Raw genomic sequence first — 12,545 nt, 5'->3', positions numbered from 1 at the left:
CTCGCCATCACTAGTGGAGAAGTGCATTTAAAAAAACAAAATCTTACCAGGGTTAGTGCAGCGGCTGACAGCAAGGTCTAACCAAACTCATCTGTCTGTTTTGTAACCATGAGAGGCTGATCCTCACGTCAATCCGTGTCAGATGTCCATATCAGAGGTTGCTTAAAATCAGCCCACAGATGTATTTTGTTTGTCCTGACATTTAGAAATTAGGAGATCCAACATAAAAATCAGAATATATTCCTTCTCCAGAAAATTTACACAGCTTGGGATGCATGGGCAACCTAGGATGCATGGGCACGGCATAGGTGATCTGACGCTAAGGGCCAGCTGCCCCTCTGGATGGGACATGGCATGCCTTTCTAGCTCACCACTCACTTGACTCACATCCTTCACTTTCAATGTCATGCCTGGCCTTGCTGGCATTTGAGTTTGTGATTTCTGGTCTATACAGTTTCTGTAGCTTTCCAAGGAAAGATCTTAAGTGTTTGTTTTTCTTTCTGATCTTTTTCCCTGAGAGCCTTTAAATACCCAACATTATCATTTCACTTAATTTTTGAACTTTTATTATAGCGGTTTAAAAAGAGGAAAAAGATGACTGAACATGATCTAGAAATCACATTAATGGAACAATATTTCTCCCCTTAGTTCGCTGGAGTACCTTTGCATATCTCATGAATAAGTTGGTATACACTCTGCCTCACACCTTAGGCTAATAAACTCCTCTAGGCCAGTGGATCTTAACCTATGATGTCTTAACATCCCACCCATTATATCAGATAATCCCGGTCCCACCAAAGTAGGAAAAAAGTCCACATTTTATGAGAAGAATGTGTATGTTAGCAGGAATTTGATTATTATGTCTATAACTTAGAGTAAATTTTAAGAACAGCTTAAAGATCTAAAATCTTGCAACAGTCCTGCTGAATCAATTGTGTTGACCTCTTCTGCCCACTCTGGTGGAATGCCTACCCTTAATTGAAAATTTCTAGAATTAGGACCAAATTTAGTACAGCACTAGGCACATAATAGCAATATTAACAAGCAAAAAAAAAAAATTGAAACAAAATGATGGGTTTCTTCTAGCTTTCTTTGGAATTGCTGCATTTCAGTTTCTTGGTTCACCCTAGGATGTACAATGTTAGCTCTGAATTGTCGTCATTTCTAAATCTTAAGTTCTGTAAGGACAAAGACCAAGTCCGATTTGTTCTCTTCTTGTTTTGAATATCTACTGCTATGTAGCAAATTATTCCAAGTAATGGATTAAAACAATTCAGTATCATCCTATTTCATGTGTCCATGGGTCAGACATTCAGATAAGGCATGGCTAGCATGGCTTATCTCTGCTCCATGGTGTTGGAAGCCTCAGCTGGGATGACTCAAATAACTGGGGGCTGGAACAGCTGGACAGCAGATGGAAATCCTTCTCTCTACAGGTAGCCTCTCTATTTGACTACTTGGGCCTCCTACTGGCATGGTAGCTAGCCTTAGGTTTGTCAGAGCTCTTATATGGTAGCCTAGGGCTCCAAGAGTGAGTGTTCCAAGAGACAGGAAATGGAAAATGCCAGTCTCTTAAGACCTGGGTCCAGAAATTGTCACAGTGTCACTTGTGTCATACACAGTTGGTCAAAGCAGTCACAGAGCTTGCCTAGATTCAAGGGGAAGGGCATAGATCCCACCTCTTAATGAGAGCAGTATCAAATAATTTTTGGCCACCTTTAATCTATGATACCACTGTATCCCCAGATCCTAACACAGTATTTGGCATGAAGTAGGTGAAAAACAAGTGAGTGAGTAGCTTAGTTATGATTTTGAAGTGTGAGTGCTCTGTATTAGGTCATTCTCACATTGCTATAAAGAAATACTGGAGAATGGGTAATTTATAAAGAAAAGAGGTTTAATTGGCTCACAGTCCTGCAGGCTTTACAGGAAGCATGATGCTGGCATCTGCTCAGCTTCTGGTGATGCCTCGGGAAGCTTTCAATCATGGTTGAAGGTGATAGGGCAATAGGCATGTCACATGGTGAAAGCAAGAGCAAGAAAGAGAGAAGGAGGTGACAAACACTTTTAAACAGCCAGACCTCATGAGAACTCACTCACTCTTGTGATGACAGCACCAAGAGGTGGTGCTAAACCATTCACGAGAAATCCATCCCCATGATCCAGTCACCTCTAACCAGGCCCCATCTCCAATACTGGGGATTATAATTCAACATGAAATTTGGACGGGGACAAACATACAAACTATATCATGCTCTTCTCATATTTGCTAATGAAAAACTCATTTTGGTTGCCTAGAACACACAAATGATATTAGGACCTTAAATAATCCAATTCTCAAATGTAGAACCAGCCTAAAGGTAAGACTACAGTTCTCCAAATAGCAGAGAAACAAAATTCATGAAAGATATAATGATAATATAACAATAGCAAAATAATTATTCTTTTTTAAAACTTGTGATATATTCCATCACTGTCACAACCTGCCAATAATTGACATCATTTATGATTTTGTGTATGCATCAATAATTCTGTTTTCAATGGGTTAGATAATCAAAATTTAGTGCTAAGAAAAAAGTGGAATATAAGGAGCAATATCAGGAGGTCAGCAGGAAAACTGCTGCTAACTGGCTCACTTTGGTATGCATCATTATTCTGTCTCACAAGAAAACCAAAGAGAAGTACCCTAAAACAAACTGAAGTACTTCAAATGCCTTGAACATGGAATTTTGGCAAACTTTTTATTTACCTAAGCCTTCATCCTCCTTTACTATACCCTACTCAGTAATACATTCTTGATTCTTGTTCCCGATTAGTCATGATACCTGGTGACAGCCATAATTACTCATCATAACTTGTTTAATATAACATGCTTTCTGCCCTTAGTTGAGCTGGGAATTTATACCATTTGAGATTCTGTGAATGGCAAAACAAATTATTGGCCCAAGACTGAGATCGAGGGAAGGTTGCAGGAAGATGGTCATCGCTGCAGAAGCTGCTGATCTTGAATAAAGACTGAGACTTAAGAATAACCATAATTGACAGATACTAATTACTGTTTTAAGTATATATTTTATTACAATATTGGTATTTCCAGAGAAACTGAGGACTTTACAACCTCAGAAAGAGATAGAAGAGATACCAGATTCTTCTCCCATTCTTAATGTAATATAATACCCTAATATCAATTCATTTTTCAAGAGTGATGAAGGATATGCATTCACTCATTCATACAACAACATTTATTGAGTACTCACTTTATGCCAGGAACTGTGCAGATGGAGATACACAAAAGAAACACAGTCCCCTTATTCAGAGTTTACATTGTAGTGGCAGAAGCAGTCAAAACATCAAGTAAATACATAAATAATTAAAATAATTACGAATTGCAGTAAGTCCGTGGATCATGGAACATCAGATTTCTAAGGGAGCTTGGAGTTCATCAACTCAGGAGTCCAAATTCAACTGTTTTGATGGGGAAGACAGGTAGCCCTGTAAGACAAGAAGTATTCTGGCAAATTAGACAAAGTCATTAAACAATTATAGAAGTGAAACTGACCTAGAAGTTTTCAGCAATAATCCAGAGATGGGACTAATTGGCTCGGGTGAGCATGAAGAGCTGCTAAAATTGACACACACTGGAGACTACTGATGACTTGCAAGAAAAATACAAAGCTTATTTGGACAGTGAACAGCTTAACTATATGCAAACAGTTTCATCCTTTGACATTTGGGGCTATAAATAATTTTCTCTACAATTTGAAATGTGTGTACCAAACATAAATTCCAGGAAAAAAAAAAACAATCATCCAAAAGAAATCCCATTTAGCACAATGAAAAAAAGATCCCCATTAACCACACTTTGGAGTCATTTAAAACAATAGATCCTACAGTTTCTTTCAAGACAATCCCTATTGGGGGAAGATTAATCATTTCACTCTTTAAATGTATGAACATTATAATGTTTACTTGGTTCGTTTCTTCATTTAGTGATAGGTACTCTTCTAAGCTCTGGGTTATAGTGGACAAAATCTCTTCCCCATACAGTCTAGTGAGGGAGGCAAACAATGAAAAAAGGAAATGTCAGGAAGGTATAAATACTGTAAGGTGAGATCAAAGTTAGGGACAGAGAAGGACCATTTTACACAGAGTGGCCCAGGGACACCTCTCTGAGGAGGTGACACTAGAGCAGAACCCTGAACAGCATTCATCTGTATATTAGATGATCTTGGTATAAATGTTTCTTGCCACCTGGACCCCTATGCAATAGATTTTAACAGAAACTGGAGCCTGCTATTGACTTTTAGGGGCCTGTTGAATCAAAATTCTGTGACATAATGTGCAATGGAAAAGTAAAACAAACCTTTGTCAAGGAATTACTGCATATTGGTTACTGGGTTTTACTGATAAATGGATGAGGTGCCTGCCCTCCAGGAGGACATTGAGAAAATTTGAATACCTCAGACAAACTGACTAGGACCTGGAAAGAGAAATCAGTAACAGCCTTAGACCACTTACTCATGCATGACAGAAAAAAATAGCAGATCTTCATCAATTAGTGTTAATCCTAGAATAAATCAAATATTGAGAAACCACTTACTGATTTGGAATTATTTTTTAAAAGATAAGCCTATATTTTAAAATATTTAAAAGGAAATATAGTGCTATTACAGTATTCAAGCATTCACAGAATTAACATGTTGCAGTTTTGTCTATCTACGAGTAACCCCAGAAGGTCGACAACATAAACATTTGTAGTTTCACTGAGGTACAAATTTGAATCCATATGCCTTGCGTTTAGCTTTTTCATGAATCTATTTGTTAAAGACCTCTAAGTCTACTTGCTAATGGCAGATTTTTGGGTATTTTTAATCTAGGAACATGAAAAACATTACACCAAGTACACAACTAGGGGTTGATAAATACACAGTGCGACAATTGCTGAATAAATTGAATAGACTAAGAATCGGGTAAGCTCTTTATAGAGCATCAACATCCTCAAATATACCTTCTGTTCACCTTCCTTTCTAAAGGAAGGCACTGCAGATGACCTGCTCACATTTGGAAAAAGAATTCCAGTGTGTTTTGGATTGGCCGTGGTTACTTGTTATTCTGTTTGTCTGTCCCTGTTGCTTTTCCTGAGCAATCTCCCTTGCTTATCACCTCTGAAGTTGTTGTCCTAATTGGGAAGTAAGGCTGTTGCTACTTGCTAATAAAGCACTTTGATCTTCATGTGAAAGGTGTTACTGAAGATGGGATCTCTTGATTTTCAGACTATACTGTCTAATGCTAAAATTCAGAAAACACATGTTCAAGACACATTTAAAAAATTACCAAGTGCAGAAGGTTCCCAGATTTATAGTGCTGACTGTCTCCTGAAATCAGCAGTCAACACCTAAAGGTACCAAAAAGAAACAATGTGAGACTTTCACTTCTTTGCAAATGCTCTTGGGCAAAGAAGAATGAAAAATCAGAACACAGATCTTCAAAAGGCTGTTTCAACTGATGATTTATGATACTTTGAAACTCAGTTGTTCTGAGACGCTTAATAATTATAATTAATGATACCAGTAGCTACCTACAACTTATCTCAGCATGAATAGGTATTTTCTAATATTTTATCTATCCTACTTGCTGCTCCATTAGGATGTAAAGTTAAAAGGCTCAAATCCTTATTACCTACTACTCAGTCACACTATTTGTTTGTAATGACTCTCTAGCTGGTTCTGTCATCTCATTTCGTCCCTGGAGAGGACAAAGTGAATGCAAGTTTGGGAAGAAAGAACAAATGACATGCTATAGCTCATCTCCACTACACACACTCCACATAGGAAGTGCTCAGCAGTTGGTAAATTTCTCCAGGTAGCGATAATTCTGTAGATAGCACCATCTTTGTAGGCGATCACTTTCTTTTCATTTGTAGCCATATTGTTTATATCTTGACTCAGAAAGATCTGCAATACAGCTCAGGCTCTTTGGGGGCCAGGTCAAGAGATCTCCACCCCTCCACCACCTATGGGCTGTGTTAAGTGCAAAACTTTTAACTTCTCTGAGTCTGTTTCTTCATTTTTTAAATGGGCCTAATAGCTTTACCTACTCAGGGTTATGTGGACATTAAATGAAATAAGGTAAGGAAAGTATCTGGCATAGTACCTGATTCATAGTATAATAAATATTTTATTTATACAACATATATATCTAATAATTATCAGGGTACATAGCAATAGAATTTGAAAGGCCTAGTTCAAAAGTGATCATTTTACTGGGTAATTTTACTATGATGACATCTTTGTGAGGTAACCGGGGAGAGGTCAGGGAAGAAAGATCATTCCCACCCTACATAAAGAGCAAACAGAGCTAAGAGTTAATTCTGTTTCTTAGGAAAAGTCAACAATGGTGGTTACTAGCAAGCCAGAGCTAGAACACAGCTGTGGCTAGAGCAAAGACACACTTTTTCCTCTGTAGAGGGAAGAGTAATATATGCCCAGGAGATGGCCAACAAGAAGGATCTGTCCTATATTTAATGACTATCCATTAGTCGAAAGGCAGATTCAGAGAAGTGACAAGAGAGGTTAATGAGGTTAACAAAACCCTATAAGGCTGATTGCAAAGAGAAAACATTTGAGTCATGTGTAGAACAAGCAAAAAACAAACCAAAAATTTTAAGGGAAAAACTAACTTCAGACTATTCAAGAGTTGCAAGGGCTTACAGGACAAATATTTCAGGATTCAAATTCTGGACGAAAATAATCATGTGTCTAAATGAAGCAAACTGGCACTTACGCAGTCCTGAAAATGTGACTGTGTCGTCAGTTTTCTTATTGCTTCAAAACACTTGATCTTTTTCCCATTACTTTGGGGATCTCAGACCTCCAAAGCAAGCGTACTTTTGACAAGCAATTACCAAGGCAGATGGGAAAATAGCCACCCTACCTCAGGGTGAGTGCCCCCATTTTGTTTTACTTGAAACATCACTAGCCATGAGGAAAATAATTCCGCTTAAAAATCTATCTGCATTTTCAATGGCACCACCTTTCCCAGAGTCCTAGAATGTTGATGGCTAATGCTCCCAGCTGCTTTTAATGCTACCCACTTGGTAGGCATTGTTTATTTGGGGCAGTGACCAACTGAGTAGGATTAAATCAACCCACCATATTAAAATAAAAACTAATGAGGACATTGTATTGGGTTTGCATATGAACATTCACTGCATTTGAATTTTCAGAACATGGAAATAGGTTTACGCTATAACATTAGGTGTTTTCATAGTGCTGTACCAGGTTAGATAACATATATCAAAAGTAGCACGTGTTGTAAGGAAACCCCCAAAATATCTGGATATTAGAAGTCCCAAATGCATTTAAATTATAAAATAGCAAATAGTAATTATATAATAATATATAAAGGAAGAATGGGGCTAGTGTGCATAAATTAAGCATTTGAAGACTATTCATTTCATCTTCCCGATCACAATAGGTACTGTTTAATTCCCTAAAATAGTCAAGTATCAAACAAAACACTCCTGATGAGAATGTCATAATGCTCAATCCAGAGTGTTGGCTTCTAATAAATAAAGTGTAAGGCATCTGTTACACAGGAATCTCAACGTAGTCACTGAAGCCCTTGCTTGAAGCAGTGCCATGAGCATAGGTTGCAAGGATCTTACAACTATATTTTTAAATATTTGAGTTGAAATTCTATGAACCTGTCTTGAGCATGTGCTGTGTACATCAGGCTCTGAGAAGGACACAGGGAAGAAAATCACACAGTTTTTGCCCTGGTTATCTAATAAAAAGACAGACAGATCTAAAACTGTCATCCAAGACTGGTTATGATAAGTGCAATAACACAAGTATGAGCATTGTATAATAAGAATAATGAGGATGGAGGAGAAATGGACACTTATTTGGGACAAATAAATTGGACTAAAACATATTTCCATTTTATAATCTCTGAATTTGAAGACCCTGTAGTTCATCTTGTAGTGCAGCCACCCCTTTTGTCATGACAGTTTCAACATGACTCCCCAAACTACAGTTGTTGCAAACCCTTTCCCAGAAGTTTATATGGAAGAGTTAAAATTCATGCCTGACAGGTTTCATAAGGGTAAGATTGTGAACCAGTGGTTGATTTGCCTGCCTTTTTATGGTTTATACCTTCTGCCTCCCTCTCCAGGAGTTCATATGCCTTAATTGGCTGAGTATGTTATGGCCTTGCTTTTCCTAAAGCAGCAGTTCTCAAAGGTTTGTCTTGTTAGAAATGTAAATTCTATGATCCAACACCAGACCTACTAAATCAGAAACTCTGAGGATACGACCCAGCAATCTGTGTTTCAATAAGGCTTTCCAGTGATTCTCGTGGACAATCAAGTTTGAGAATCACTGATCTATAAGAGAGAGAGATTATCAGACAGGACTGAGGACCAACACCACAATCCCAAAATTACTTTCTAAAGAGAAGCCCCTTTATTCACTATGTGATGGCAGTGGTAACAGGAACATCACAAACCCTTTGTCCTAACTATTCAGAGGTATTTGCATTCCAACAGAGACCCCAGTAGCTACAGTTGTCAGGGGAATCCTCCAGTCACACCTCATATGTGACAAATTTCTATCCCTTGGAGACTTGAACCAACTGACAATTCAAAGAGGAATTTACGGGGCAGGATTCAAACACTAGTGAGCAGAGGATTCATACAGCCTCTCTCAGCCCAGTCCTTCTCAGTGCTACCTTTTGACCAGAGCTGTCAGCTGTAGAAAGGATTTCATCTGTTCCTATGGAAAAAAAACAACCTAACCTGCCCACCTGCTGCTAGATCCCCTGCTGGCTAGGTCCTTGATTTTGAATGTTACCCTTCAAAAGCTGCTTATGCTCCTGTTAGCAACAAAAGGAAATCGCTGTAACTTTTCTAGCCCTGAGTCTGTTTTCTTTCGAAAGACATTAATCAGAAATGCAATGTAGTAAATTGCATCTTCTTTCAGCAATTTAGTTTTCAGCCTTGTTTTTCAAACCAACTATTGTGCTTGAGGTTAATGTTGTTGCCTGAGGTGTTAAACGAATATCGGAGATTTGACACCGAAGACAAAAGACAACAAATAAGGGAAGAGGAGAATGGAACCAAGAGTTGATTGAAGGCTAGGGATAATTTGACTATTCCATGAAAATAACAAATACAGAATGAATTAGACCTTTTGCATCAGAACTGTCTAACAAGCAGCTTGTTAGTTAAATAAGGCTCCCAGTAAAGTGTATTCTGACCTGCATTTCCCAAGATGCTCTGTTCTTCAGACCAAGCTCCAAACACCTAGAGGATTCAGCATTTAGTTAAAGTGGAGAAGCAATTCCTTTGGGGTTGCAGCTTTAGCATAGTGACAGCAGGTAGACAGCTTGGCAGCAGCCTGTATTCTCTAGAGAACAGGAAAAAAGACACTTGTGAGGGGTGATATTCCCCATGCATGTTTCTAAAGTCACATTGGACATGCCCATCTAAGTTCAAGTTATCTTGCTCTAACCAACAACAGCAGGGAGAAGTTCTTGTTTTCAAAGGTTCAACCAAGCAAAGCATCCATCTCATTCATGTCTGTGAATCAAAGGAGAGCCCAAGCAAAGACAGAAAGTATGCAATGCCCGCCGTTGAGCGTACACAAGACCATGCATATAGACACACAAAACCAACACAAACGACAGTTATGCTGGGCACATAGCTGCTGTACACATGTGCAGGGCCAGCCGCATGACAGTCCAGACAGTAGCTTCTATCATCTTACTTGAAAGATTTAGAAGAGTTCTATATATTATTGAATTGAAACTGTTTCAGAAAAAGACAAATTTTTAAGGACCAAAACTCAGGTTGAAGGTAGTTTTGATGTGGCAAAAATTCAAGAACTCAAGATGCTTCCTCGAGGCAGACCAAGTACAGGCCAAGTAGGGCTGACTAATTTCAATGGTGATTTGAGGAAGCCAGGGACTCTCTGGAAGAGGAAACAGGGAGGCACCATAATGGGAATAGGAAAAACACAGAAAGCAGGACTGTGGTAATATCAAAGGCAGACCCTCACCGTACATACCTCACTACTCAGCTAGGATCTAACTTTGGAAAAAAATGAACTATACAGGCTGCCTTAGATATAAGAAGCATAATCAAAATAGTTTATATAAATGGGGGGGAAGGAACTATATTTTAGTGGCTGTGGGGAATCAGGAAAAACAAACCAGATACAAGGCTACCATCCGCAATTATTAAGAAAATAGAATTTAGAATCTGGGAGTGCACAAAATGGCAGTTGAGCTGAACGAAGTGGCACAATATGCCATACTTCCAAAGAATATATATGAAGGCTCCCTAATGGCCATTTGGAGCTGATGTAGCCTGCCTGGGAAAGCAAGTACACTCAAGAGCTTTCTTTTTGAAATGGAGAGTTTGCCTAAGAGGTAGATTTTTCCTAAATTTCTGCATGCAGTGTCAGTCAAGATTACTGCAAATTAAAAAGAATACTTTAATGCTGTCCTGAAATTTAGACAATTTAAACTGACACTGGATGACTGATATTGTTCAAAGATTACAGTAAGTACTAGTAATCCAGGAATAAAAAGACCTAAGAGTTATTCTCGTGAAAAATGGATGACATGGAGTGTATAAATAATGGGAGCAAATGCAGCAAGATACAGGGAATCTTGGAACATTTAAAGTCTAATACATTACAAAGGGAGTTCAATACTGATAAATGTAGAATATAAGTTTTATGGGGTTTTATCATATGCTGTAAGTTTGTGTGGATCATAAAATATGAGGAATAAGAAAGAAGGGGCGTTGAAAGACAGGTCTGTGAGCATTATTTATGAGTGATGAAGAGTGAAATGAATGAAAAGAAGAACAGGTAGACAATGTCTTGAATAATGATGACTTTGATGAGTCATTATCACACAAATATGTGTGCTTCTTAAAACATGAGGAATATTAAGAAGCAGAAGAGTCAAAAGACAAGTCTACTCAGAACGAGATACAGAATGAAGGAAGAGAGGAATACAAGGGAAATGCACAGAATAATGATAACTTTTATGAGACTTTCACCAGCTTGGATCCTTCATAAATATAAGCCATATAGAAAATAAAAGAACAGCAGAGAGGAGAGACAGGTCTGTGTGTGTCATAAAATATGAGAAAATAATGCCAACTAGGCTTGACAAAATAAAAACAAAAATAATTGAGCCTAGTACAGCTGTGGAAAGACACAATGTCTAGATTAATGTGAGCAAATAAAAAGAGTGACTTTGGAATTGTCTTGCCAATAGGGAATCAGCAAGCACCTAGGTAGGTGTTATTGTTGTAAAGGCCACCTTGTTAACTGGTGGAGGCTTGGCAAGGTAATAACTAACCCCCACCATACTCCCAAAGCAGCTAACAACATTGAGAGCTCAGGAAACAATGCTTAACTAATTTCTAAATTGTTTGGCATCACTACAGTCTCTTCACAGCCCCCCTGGAACCAATCCATATGTCATTTGCAGGAGATTTTCTCAGCTTGTTTCCATTCAATCTACACCCACCTTGTCAAAAGTTGCTCTGTAAAGACATCTAAAAGGTTACTGTATAAAATCAGAGATGTCCTTTTATTTTCATTTCTTGTTACATTGGACTTAGAACCTGGGACCAGATCTGCCAGAATTAGTTCAAAATCCAGAACTCAATGACTTCAAATGTCTTCTCTATTAGAACAAATGGGATTTCAAAATGATACAGAAATTGGGACAATCAAACATGGCGAAGCAAGTGCCAGTATGCCATTTGCATGCCACTCAGAACCATGATTTACATAATTCATAAAATGGACAGCTCACTGGAAAAAAGCCACTGATCTATGTCACAGAGCTATGAATGTTGGTCTGAGAGTTCAGAAAATACACAAACACTAATAGCAACAATTACACTCGCTTACTTTGCGTAATACTTAATGGCTTGTAACTTTTGTTGGGAAAGCCCTTACGTAGAAGAGGATAAATCCTATTAGCATAACTTATAACCAATTCCTCTGATTGCAACAGAATTTAGTAGTGAGGTTTATTGGCTAAAACATATACAACCAACTTTAGCTTATTATAAGCTACCATCTGTAGCTTATTCAAAGGTGTTTTACTTTCTCTCAAATGATGTTTGTGGCCATGAGCCTTTACATCCCTCCCTTTACTTTCTGATTCTGTTAAAAGAATGTATAATTCCAGGATGAAATGATTAGGATTACTCTGAAAAGCCATGTTTGCCTGAATAACATGGTCCCCTTTAATCCAAGATTGAGCTGCCCTGGATACCCAGAATCCCACTTGGTTAAAAAAAAAAAAAAGGTGGCATTGATGCCCTAGGAAAAATCACTGACCTTGCTCAACCTTCCTCAACCCTGCCAGCTCCAGCTATAAAATTCATGTCCAAGAGCTCAGGGCTGCCAAGACTAGGATTAAACTCTGGTGAAAAAACTGTCCCTTCCTCCCAGCAGACCAGTGAAAAAAATCCTTGCTTGGGATTTGTCCCAGGGCACTCTTCTTAACTGCCA

The 12,545-nt window shown here is 38.3% G+C and overlaps 1 protein-coding gene across 1 annotated transcript in view; it reads left to right on the top strand.

Annotated features, from left to right (window-relative positions):
* Positions 1-12,545, top strand: part of TENM1 (teneurin transmembrane protein 1) — a 334,457-nt gene that overhangs the window by 170,162 nt on the left and 151,750 nt on the right. The window lies entirely within an intron of this gene.

Source organism: Pan paniscus, chromosome X (genome assembly GCF_029289425.2).
Source record: "Pan paniscus chromosome X, NHGRI_mPanPan1-v2.0_pri, whole genome shotgun sequence".
NCBI lineage: Eukaryota > Metazoa > Chordata > Mammalia > Primates > Hominidae > Pan > Pan paniscus.
This window is presented reverse-complemented; position numbering and strand designations above follow the sequence as displayed.